Source organism: Adiantum capillus-veneris, chromosome 8 (assembly GCF_014529385.1).
Source record: "Adiantum capillus-veneris isolate H3 chromosome 8, ASM1452938v2, whole genome shotgun sequence".
Classification (NCBI taxonomy): Eukaryota; Viridiplantae; Streptophyta; class Polypodiopsida; order Polypodiales; family Pteridaceae; genus Adiantum; species Adiantum capillus-veneris.
Window position 1 is genome coordinate 90,488,496 of NC_140938.1, and position 11,031 is coordinate 90,499,526.

The 11,031-nt window shown below is 42.8% G+C and overlaps 1 pseudogene; it reads right to left on the reverse strand.

The window, feature by feature from the left end:
- Window positions 1-2,889: 2,889 nt before the first annotated feature.
- LOC147452546 (uncharacterized) lies at window positions 2,890-9,257 on the reverse strand (annotated as a pseudogene).
- Window positions 9,258-11,031: the final 1,774 nt, after the last annotated feature.

The following is an 11,031-nucleotide window of genomic DNA, read 5'->3' on the forward strand; positions in this document are numbered from 1 at the left end:
GATTACAAGATTTTGTTACTCAATCTACTACAGAGGCTGAATATGTTGCAGCATCAGAGGCATGCAAAGAATCAATCTGGCTTAATCAACTAGTAACAGATTTGGGAATCAAAGAAGAGATGCCTGTGTTATATTGTGATAGTCAAAGTGCTATACAATTGGCTCGCAATCCAGTTTATCACTCAAAGACAAATCATGTGGATGTGAAGTATCATTTCATTAGGGAAATGCTCGAGGATAAGAAACTTCAGCTTGTCAAATTTCACACCACAGAAAATCCTGCTGATCTACTTACAAAAGGACTTCCCTCAGAGAGCTTTGCGCATTTTCGCAAGCAGTTAGGTGTAGGGTAGTACATCACTTCTCTACATCTCTTTTATATTAGTTTGTATAGTAGCTTCTCTCACACTTAAAGTAACACATTGGACTTTAAGTGGGAGGTTGTTGGGGTATAAAGCCCAATGTGGTCGCACAGGTAAGTGGGCGGGCCGCCAGGTATGTACACATATTCTTTTGTAAAAACCTAATAAGAACTCACTATGCTCTACACATTACAGTAGAGCGAGTTCACCACATCGTCGTGCTCTTCTTCTCGCACTCTCTCTCGCGTCGCACTTCCGCTCGTACTCCTTTAGAGCTACTAAGGATAAATTGGATGGGGATAACTACCCAATGTGGTCTTACATGATGACTCATGTTCTTGTGTCAAAGGATACCTAGAACGTTGTGGAGAGCATTGATGTAGTTCCATATTTTTTGGATACAAGCTCTATTGAGGATGTTGTAGAATGTAGAAAGCATGTTGCTGCTAGAGGTGTTTTGCCTATAGCTAAGAAATCTCATTGGGATGTTAGAGATGTTCATGCTCATAAATTGATTGCATTATTTGTGAGCGTACTATTACTCTTCATATTCGATCAACAAAATCAATAAAATTGGCTTGGGATAGTATGGTTGGTCTTTATGCAAGTCATCATGAGGCTAAAATTGCATTTTTGTGTAAAGATTTGGAGTCGAGACACTCAAGCTATAAAGTTTGACGCATTATGCACATTGCTATTATAGGATGAGTCACTTTTAAGAAAGAAAAAGGCTAAACCACATGTACTTGAATAGGCTTTTTTTGTTGCACAAGGAGGAGGTTGTAATAGCATTGCAATTATTGTGATTCTTTTGTGAGTAGCAGACCACCTGTGTCTAGTGCTTGCTACAGCCGGAAGCGAGGAAGGCACTGCAAAATAGCAAAAATAACATACCGCAAGCCATAAACTAACAAATCTGCATACTTGGCAAATCCTCTAACCATATAATCAAAATTGTATCTGAGTTTGCGCACGCATGTGAACACACACACAAACACACACACACACACACACACACACACACACACACACAGATAGACCAAGAAAGAGTAAGAGAGCACGCACCGATGCACCTCCTAGAGCAAAGTGCTACACCGACACAGCGAGAGAGAAGAGAGGATAGGAGAGAAGAATAGACATAGGCATTGGGTGCAATCTCCCCCGTGCAAGAGAGAAGAGAGGATAGGAGATAAGAATAGACATAAGAGTGGGCATTTTCCTCTTGCATTTATTTATTTATAGATTTCTTGAATGCTCAAAATGGATACAGACTACCCGACTGGTTATAATTGTGTTCATAGCTCATAAAGAGCACTTGAATAATAAAACATACATAAATGTGTTATCCTTTCTCATAGTCCATTAACTACTAATGTTTTTGCCACCCGTTTGCTACAGTAAATAACAAAATATCAATTTCCATTGCATACCTCTCAGTCAAAAAACAATTGTCCTCAGCGAAGATAAGAATCTGCAAACAGTACTTGTCAAAGTAAATGGTTATTATTCTATGCCAGAAATATCACATACTGAAAGAAAATTCATAACCTTGAAGAACATTGCTTATGCCTATTTTCATCCACATACTGCATATTTTAGTGTCCCATACCACTAGAATAATTAGTATATGTCATACCCGGATGAATCAGGTTATCATTGGTCACACTCATTGTTTAGTAAATCAATTCTCATAAATCTCGTCCAATTCCATAAACATTATTGTGACAAGAAATCATCATATACCAAATCAAATTCCAAATCAAATATAAGTCCAAATCCAAATATCCTTCATTTTATATACCTGGGTGTAAGCGTGCATGTCATACTAGCCGGGCGCCGCCCATTACTAACCTTATTCATTTACATAACAAAAAAGAATAAGGGGTTGTGAATACTTTATTTATCAGAGCTCCACCACACCTCGTGTCCTATTGTATTGCAATCTACACTTGCACTTGCACGCACACACTCCTCATCGTGCCTCACAAGTGGTATCAAAGCAAGGTAGCTACCTGATCTACTCCCGGCGTGTGCATAGGCTTCTCAACGAGCTAAGTTTCAAATACTATAGCAGAGAAAGTAATCCAGAGAAAACTTGAAGAGCTTGACTGTGGAAGATTTTCTACGCAATGAAATCTTGAGCTCAAAAACAAGGCAAAGCATTGATTTTCTCTTGCAAAGGATAGCGTGGATTTTTCAAAATGTTATTGGAGTGCTACAGAGAGGAAAAACTTCACAACGCTAGAAACCTTTGCTTCATAGTGCTACACAAACTTTGCTTCATAGCGTTATAGAAAGAACAAGTTAACATTGGCTCCTAGTGTAGCACTACAATAGATAGATAGATAGAGAGAGAGAGAGAGAGAGAGAGAGAGAGAGAGAGAGAGAGAGAGAGAGAGAGAGAGAGAGAGAGAGAGAGAGAGAGAGAGAGAGAGAGATTGTATTATCATCAATGGAGGTCAAATATGACCTATGGGACCAGAAACAAAACATTACAAACGTGGGGGGATTTTGGGATACATCTCAGTTAAGGACTAAGGGTCCAAAAAGAAGGTAAGATAAGATAAGATGAACAAAATCTATGCAGAAGGGGGTGAGGAGGGAGCCGATTTGGGAGTTTGAAACTCTTGAATAATGGCTTTACCTCCTCGGTAGACTGCCCATTTCCCTGTTGTGCGCCCTTCTCGCGTCTTTTGTATTCTGCCTTCTTTTGCTTGAGTTGAGCGGGTGTAAGACATTCTGCAAACCACATTTTTGTGTCATTGAGAAGCCTTGATTGCTCAAGAAATTTGATTTGGTCCACCTTGGTTTTGAAAGTGTAGATTGCATGATTGGTGCTAGGCTCGTGTGCAAGAGAAGTGATTGTTGCTAGATCACACTGCATCATGGGGATTGCGGATTGGATGTGGGCAAATGACTTGTGAAACTTGAGGTCCCCCTCTCCTTTCCAATTGCTTGAGAGCCCACCAATGCAAACATTGAGGGTGATATCCTCCTATTGTTGCCGCTCACGTAACGTGGATGCCACACGATCTTTGACCGTGCAAGAGATTGACTCTTTTACTTGAGTTTTGACCTCTTTCATGACGGTTGTCTTTACTTCTTCTTTTTCCTTCTTGAATTTGATTTCTATATGTTTCAACTCCTCCTCCTTGCGATTCTCTATTGTGGCAAGCCGGGCTTCGAAAGCTGAAAGCCTTTGTTTCAGCTCGTCATTCTCCTTGCGGACGCTTTTGACTTTGGTTTGAAGGCGGGTGATGTTGTCTACATGCAAAGGTGTTGCCACAACTCTCGTGAAACTGTGTTTATCTCATGACGAGACCCGAGTAGCCATGAGTGCAAAGAGGCTTAGGTCGGAGTGGCCTTTTGATAAAGGCCGACCTTCTTGAAACAGAAACACCCTCTTGAAACAATCACTCTTGAAACAGATCTAAGCTTCTCGAAACAGTCACCTTCATGAAACAAAGAGTTCTTGAAACAGACCTTAGGTTGGAGTTAAGGGAAAGGCCTTCTTGAGTTCTTGAGGTTGTAAAACAAAAGCCACTGAACAAGTTGACGAGCAGAGCCGAAACCAAGTCATCGAGTAAAGTCACAAGCCGAAACCAAGTCGTAGGGCAAAACGAGCAGGGATGCACACCGAGACAGTTCGTACAGAAACGAGTAGGGCTGAGATAGTTCATGCAGTCTCACTGAAACCAGCCACATAGGAGAGTCTTTGGTTGAGCGGGGGGCGACGAGCTGTGGCTTAACGGCCCCCCACAAGGCAGTCCCTCACCGGGGGGGGGGGGAGAAGGAGCGACTAGGGCTGGGGAGGAGAGAGAGAGAGAGAGAGAGAGAGAGAGAGAGAGAGAGAGAGAGAGAGAGAGAGAGAGAGAGAGAGAGAGAGAGAGAGAGAGAGAGAGAGAGAGAGAGAGAGAGAGAGAGAGAGAGAGAGAGAGAGAGAGAATGACTTTGTGTGCGACATCGGCATCCCACTCTCCAACTTTTTCTCTCTAGCTCCAAATTTTGTGACATCGAGCTCTCCAATTTGACTCTAACTTCAACATTGACACACTGTGTGTGTGTGTGTGTGTGCGTGCGCGCACATTCAATTTTTTGACATCAACACCATCTCGGGGACTCTTGGTTTTGGCATCGACCCTCATCAACATAAGTTTTGACATCGACTCTCATCGACATCGGCTTCGACATCTTTGACATTGGCTTCAACATCTGGACCGGCATCATCCTCTTCAGTTTTGACATCTTGGACATCGATTTTATGGCATCAACATCACGCTCAGACATAGACAAAGATTGGATGTGTGTCTTTTGTGGATTGATTGATGCATAGCTGTGCTAGCAGTCTCTCAAGAGACGCATTTTCCTGAGCACATTGTTTGGAGGCGTAGATTTGGCATCGACATTACAAGTGGAGTTAGCATTGGACATTCAATCATAGATCGTTTTTCGATCGAGGCATAGTGTTCTGCATCAACATTACAAGTAAAGTTTTAAAAGTTTCATAGATTTATAGGTACAGTTTGCAATACTACTCAACTCCAATGGGAGCTTTGTATATCAGTTTTATGCATTTTTGATAGCAGATGCGTACTTTTGTGAGCTCTTTTGAGAGCATATCCCCACAGGGGCTCCATTTAATGCATGGAACAGTTCTTGGCGCCCGTTTGTGCGCGATCACTCAGTATATGTGCAAAAATCATGTCTACATCTCCTCTCTTACATGCTTTTACTATCTAGTATATTTTTTCTCTCTGCGTATGTGCATGCATGCATGGCCTCTTAGTCAAGTTGTATGTACTTGGGTTTTGGGAGAGATGGTAGATTTAGGTTGATGGTTATGTGTGTGGGGAAAGATTGAAGGGTTTTAGCTTTCGTTCTCTCGGAATCCAAACATTGGGTCGGAATGAAGGTTCATGGCAATCAACAACTTGATTTTCAACTTGGAAGGAGGAGTTTCTGAATCTGCACATTAGGAACTGAATGGGGTATAGGAGGGCCTCTTTATTTGGGAGTTTTAAGGGAATGCTTAAATCTTAAGCCAAGTTTGACCAATCCTAAAAGAGAGGACAAAAAGGCCTATGCTGAGATTTTTTTAAAAGCCATTTCCATATTTTGAATTTGAAATTAGTTTGTTTAGTAACCAAAAGAGAGGGGGTTAAATGAGTTTTCAAATGTCTTTTTTCCACCCCTCTTCTCTCTCTAATATATAAAACACTCTCTCACTTAGAACTCATTAAAGGAGGCACTTTTTAGCCCCCCTGCCAGAAAAAGCAGATTTTTAAACATTCTCTCACTACATTATCTCTCTCTAAAACGTGAGCCAACTCTCTCTCTCTCTCTCTCTCTCTCTCTCTCTCTCTCTCTCTCTCTCTCTCTCTTTCCCCCCTTTTCTCTCATGTCACTTCCTCTTCCAATCATTAAGAAACATTCTTGGCTGTCTCTTTCTGAAAAAGTGCAGATCCTCCAAGGTTGCAGATCTGTCCTCTCTCCCACTCTCTCTTCCTTTACTCTCTCTCTCTCTCTCTCTCTCTCTCTATCTCTCTCTCTCTCTCTCTCTCCCTCATGCTTCTCCCACTCCAGCTCCAGCTGAGTGCAATGGAAAACTCTATTACCTCTGTGAGCTGCAGCATTTCTCTCTCTACAGCCATGATCAACAATTTGAATTCAAAGGAGATTGAGCTGCACTCCCTCTCTTTCTTCCCTCCACAACATAATCTTTTTCTCTTAACTCTAAGTACTCTCCACTTCTTTCCTCCATAGCCACCTTCACCTGCTTGTAGCAGTCACCATTACACATTCTCACTAATTTGCTTCAATAACTAACACAATGTCCTTCAATCCCCCACCACTGCAAGACATTACTAACAAATCAAAATGATATCGATTAAACGCTGATTTAGAGCAGGAGTATACAACTGTGCGACTTGGCACATCTAATCCCAATGCTGGAGACCAGTTACGGAACCATGGATGCAAGGCAATCAACTTATGGGTTGATGGCCATATTTACCCTTATGATCCAATGACCAATGCATCACCGCCTTTCCGTAATGTCACTCAGCTACTACTGCGATTTATTGGAGATGGGAGAGACGGACTGTTTGTCTACTACTGGAGATTACATTCAACTTTTTTCAATGAAAGGGAAGCAAAAAAACATCTCAGTGCTGCCTATTCTTCATTGCAAGAGAAGTACGTGAAAGACATTCAGCAAGTCGGAGAGGAAGCCAATGAGAAGACGAAGCAGCTTAATGACGAGATGTCAAAGCTTATTAAAAAGGCAGAGCATCAAAAAATGGAGCAAGAGCGTCGTCTAGACAATTATGTTCAACTACAACACACTGCACGTAATATGTGCCGGCGAATCGATCATTTCACACACATTCCATTGGGCTATCACATTCGCAAGCACAAGAGACATGCGATGTCTATGCTATCTTCAAGAGGTGGATCTTGAAAGAAACGTATCCGTCAAACTCGGTAGGAATCCAAATGCAAGCTTCTAATTTCGTACATTTTTTGTAGGTTGCTGTAATATTATTTCAATATGTAGGAACTTGGCTTGGAGGATGATGGGAATCGAGTCCAATGCTGAAATGATCGGAGATACTCTGCCGAAGCATATCATCAAACCAAAGTAGCTGGTGGAGCTATTGGATGAGCCATCCAATGCTGGCATTGCTAAAGTTTTGCGCAAGAAGTATTTCAATGAGCTGAAGAACATTGTTTCACCTCAGGAGATGATGTAGGAGGTGACAGCGCAGGAATAAGTTTCAAGGCCTACGAAGCTTTGTATAGGCTTGTCACACTAGGTCACAGAGAAAAAGGTTTGTTTAGGTTGCTGCCAATGCCTTACAGTGTTAGCGTCGTAAAAAGGTGCGCCAATAATGATGTTGCAAGCTTGTTGGGTGGATTTCAATATGTGGAGGATGTCCTGTCACTAGAAGAGAACAAATCTTTTCGTTACAACGAGTTCAGTAATGTCTATGTTAACTTATTGAAGCTCCAGGGGTCAATGATCAGATTTTATGGGTTGACACAGGAAGAGTGTGATGGCAAAGTTATATTTGTCATGAAGCTTGATGAGTGCCAGATTGTCAAAGGTCAACGGCTCAAAAGGGTAAGCGTTACGCTTATGAACAGAGCAGTAAGGGTAAGGGTAAGGGTGGCAAAGCTGCAGTCAATTCTGCGAAAGGTGTGACCACTACACAAACAGTGGGTAAAGCACTCCAACAATGGTTTCAAGGTATCCTCAGTTGTAACCAGAGTGTACCCCCTTAATCGAGACATGGATGATCCAAATTGGGATCCTATTCTATCGATTCCTCTGATAAATGTGCATGTGCGCACTCTTCATGCCCGTCTACATATTCTTGACAAGTTGCTGATGCTCCATATTGATTATGCTTGGAATATGGAGCCTGCAGAAAGAAGGGAAGAGTGTATCAGAGAACTTGAATCTATTCTATCAAGCGTTGGCCTTCATGGCGGTGCAGTAGAGCTATCAAAGGATAGGAAGGCATCTGGAAGTACACAGGATCATCCTAATAAAATATGTATGGGTGGTAGTAAAGCTAAGCATATGCTTTCAAACTATTCTAACTCTCAAAGTCCCAATGAGTTTCAATTGTGGAAAAAGGTGTGTGACATTACCACCTAAGAGGTAACGAAGCAGCCCTAGGAATTAAGCGTGTTCGTGTGTGGCAGTCTGTAGATGATATTTTTTCGTTTGCTTGAAAAGGCAAATCTAACTTCTGCTGAGATATCCACTTTAAAGTTTGTAATCAATAGTTTCACAGCGCAAATGGTGGATGCCTGGGGGGAGACACACATAACACATTAATGGTGGGTTGAACACTTTGTCTTTGGATTAAAAAAAACCATCAGTGTTTGAACTAAAGGTTTATATTTTTGCAGCATATTCTTTTTGCTCATAGCTCATTTTTTCTCGACACATTCGGCTCATTGGGCATCTGGAGTAGCCAAGGAATGGAGCGCGCACACTATCAAGCAAAAGCAGTGTATTTTAAAAATACAAGGCATGGAGGTGGGAGGAAAAAGAGCAATGCCCTGCACGAAATGTTCAATTGGTTCTATAGAGTTTTAGCGGGAAGAAGACTAGAGTGCAAAGAAGCTTGAAATGCAAAATAGAGAAAGTGGTTAGTGTGAGGCGATCGCAATCATATCATGCTTCTAGTGCAAAAGATCGATTTCGACGGTGGTTGGCGACAAGGCAACGAAATGGTGGAAAATCAATAAATTTCTGACACTAACCATTACCATATTGAGCTTACAATTGTAATGCCACGTGATTTGTTGACGCCCCAATCAGTGGTTTCATGTAACAAATTTCGACAATTTTGGAGTTATTTTGGATTTTTAATGGTATTATTGAGTTTTTAAGTTTTTTTTAAAAAAATTATTACTATATAAGTCAAAACTCACAACTTGAAGTTCATTTTTTGTTTGCACATTTTAGAAGATCCACTCAAGCACAAACACACACGCACTCACATCTTGCACCACATGGACAATTCACACGAGCAGGTTGGCACTACGCACAACAATATCACTACAACCACTCACACCGCAGAAAATCTGCAGTCGGAAATCCATGCAGAATCCACGGCTTCAAATCCACGGCTTCAAATCCACATCCTCGACCACAAGTGGATAACCTAGTGCCCCATCCTGCTCCAAACACCCAAGAGCCTCCCAAGCCATCAAATCCAGATGATCAAAGCAACATGCAGCACATATTTGGAGGTCTCGACGATTTAACCCATGCCACTCGCCCACCTCTTTTAGATCCCCCACCAATTTCACCTCTTTGTAGAGCAACACAAGAAACAAGACAGGAATATCGAGGCCCACTTCAGAATCCACCGCCATCGCCTCCTGCCACAACCACTGGTGCTCAGGCCACCCCACATACTACGCCGCAAAAGTTTCCACCACGAATCAAAGAAAGAGTAATCAAGGTAATACCAGGTGACCCGGTATCTAAAGCAAAAGAGGCCAAGAGGAGGAAAAGACAAAGGGAGAGGGAAAAGAAAGAGGCAGCTGAAAAGAAAGCCCTGGCAGTACAAGAAGAGCAAAGAAGACAGAGAGAGCAAGAGGAAAGGCAGAGAGTTGAGGCTGAGAGAGCTCATTTGACTGAATTACAAGCACGAGCAAAGGCAGAGAAGAAGGCAGCAGAAGATAGAGCTCAAGCCACCCAACAAGCAAAGGCTGGGAGCTCAAAGCCTTCAAAAATCCCTCAGAGAGCCAAGCAATGTGCAAAAAGAAAAAGAGACAAGGTGACACCAGAAGGGCAACAAACTCAAGAGGAGAGGAGAAAAAAAAAACAAATATGATCCTCCTCAATGGGCTAGGCAGGTGGCTCCTCCACCACCACCAGCAACACAGAAAAAGCGGAGATGGAGGCCATGCACAGTGACTCTGCGTGAGATCAGGAAACACCAAAAGAGCACTGAGCCAATCATACCCAAAGCGGCCTTCTCTCGGGTGGTGAGAGAGATGATAGATGAATACAGTGATTCCGTTACAAGAATACAACGCGCAGCTTTACTGGCCTTATAGGATGCCGCTAAAGACATTTTGGTGCAGCTTTTCCAAGATGGCGTCTCCTGTATGGCGCATGCAAAGCGTGTAACTTTAAAAAATATGGATTTATCCTTAGCACTAAATTTAAGAAATGAAGGATGCCTTCATAAGATGTAGTTTATCCCATGTACTCTCTCTTCATGAGATTTGTAATCTTTCTCTATAATATCAATTGACGAATTTCTATCATTCCGAGCAATTCAATTTTAATTTGATATTATTTTTTATATGTATTTAAATTGTTGGATATGTTAAATTTAAGTTAACCACCATGGCTCCATTGTCGCCCGTCACGGCACATAGGTGCACAGAACCTTGAACATGCAGGCACCGGGCGGCTGGGGGGAGCGTCTCGGAGATAATTTTGCGGAACGGACCGACGGGGGGGGGGGGGGGGGCGTACGGGGTCAAGAAAGGCATGTGACGCATCAGCGGCATCGGGCGGGGTCGAAGGGTGCAAAAAAAGCCCCTGTGCGCCATGGTGCGCAAGGAGCAATTTTGTCACTGGCAGAATTGCTCCTTGCGTGCCGTGGCGCACAGGGGCTTTTTTTGCACCCTCCGACCCCGCCCAGTGACAAAATTGCCCCCTGCGTGCCGTGGCGCACAAGGGATTTTTTTGCACCCTCCGACCCCCCCTGGCGCTGCCGATGCATCACATGCCCTTCTTGACCTCGTACGCCCCCCCCGTCGCCCCGTTTCGCAAAATTATCTCCGAGACGCTCCCCCCAGCCGCATGGTGTCTGCATGTTTGAGGTTATGTGCACATGTGTGCCTCAGTGGGCTAAAATGGAAATTATTGAACAATATGGATAAAAAAACAAGTACTGAATGGTGACAAAAATCATTGACAAAAACATTTATTCTTTATTGATGCGAATATTACATCATGGTCGATTGGTTTTTCTACGAATTACATCTTTGGGTAATGGGCGAATGGATGACTTGACACCAAGGGATATTACAATTTCCTTTGGGTTTGTCAACCCTTGACCTAGGCTCAAGGCGCAGTGGGAGAGGACCGAGCCTGGGTGTTTGCCTGTAAAGGCATACAATGCTGCCT